This window comes from Tamandua tetradactyla, chromosome 4 (assembly GCF_023851605.1).
Source record: "Tamandua tetradactyla isolate mTamTet1 chromosome 4, mTamTet1.pri, whole genome shotgun sequence".
Lineage (NCBI taxonomy): Eukaryota > Metazoa > Chordata > Mammalia > Pilosa > Myrmecophagidae > Tamandua > Tamandua tetradactyla.
In genome coordinates, this window is record NC_135330.1 from 64,796,998 (window position 1) to 64,797,970 (window position 973).

Consider the following 973-nt stretch of genomic DNA (forward strand, 5'->3'; position numbering starts at 1 on the left):
TAAAGAAAAATAAAAGTGCCAGTATATTGCTCAACTGTGCCATTCATTTCTATTTTCTTTTCTTTTTAATAGTGCATTGATTTTATTGATGGCAAAAGACAAAATTCTTCCTTTCATGTGTAAAAAGTATTTGCTTTATTTAATTCAGTATTTTTTCCCATTCTTTGTATGGGTTATGTCTTTCTTTCTTTTCAAAATCTGCCTTTTCTTTCTTCAAATAGTAATATCCACCATGGTTGCATCTTGTACTGAAAGGAAAGTGGGAGTTCTAGTGACAGGTTTTGACCAGGCTTTTTCAGTCAATAACTCCTTTTGTGTTAGTGCCGAGCCTGGGGAGGTTGATAAACTGCTGAGTTGGTGGAATAGGTCATCTTGGCTAGCCATCACCTCCTCTGCAAACTTTAAGAGTTAATCATAGGTACTTTTTCCCTCACATGCCTCTGTTTGAACTGGTCTGATGTTACTTAGTAGCACTTCTTCATAGTTTCCATAATCAATGAACTTAACAATTGTTGTTATACCCAAAGAATGGAGAGCTTCAACTTCCGCTCGGTAAAACTTGTCTACCCAACACAGTGCAAAACATTCATCTCCAGGTTTCCACATTTTTGCATACTCCATAGGAATAGATAATATGAGTACTTTTTTTCTGGTTTAATTGGACCAGATCTTCTTTTGGGCCCACTTTGTTATAAAGCATTTCGCCATTATAGGGTGTGGATGTAATGAGTCCTGCTGACCTAATAGTTTCTACTTTCCTCTCCTTCAGTGTCATTTTCTATCTTTCCATTTGGAACATCAATGAAACTTTTCTAACAGGATTCTGGCAATCCGTATTTACATTAAAATGTTCTTCCGATTTTTTACCACTGAATGCTTTGTTATTTATTGTTTGTGGTTTCCTGTTATAAAAAGGCTCAGGATTTTCTGTTTGGGTTTCTCTTTTCCTACATTTTTTATTATTGTAATCTAT

At 35.1% G+C, this 973-nt stretch overlaps 1 pseudogene; it reads right to left on the bottom strand.

Moving 5' to 3' along the window:
- Positions 1 to 295: 295 nt before the first annotated feature.
- Positions 296 to 973, bottom strand: LOC143680274 (tudor domain-containing protein 3 pseudogene; annotated as a pseudogene).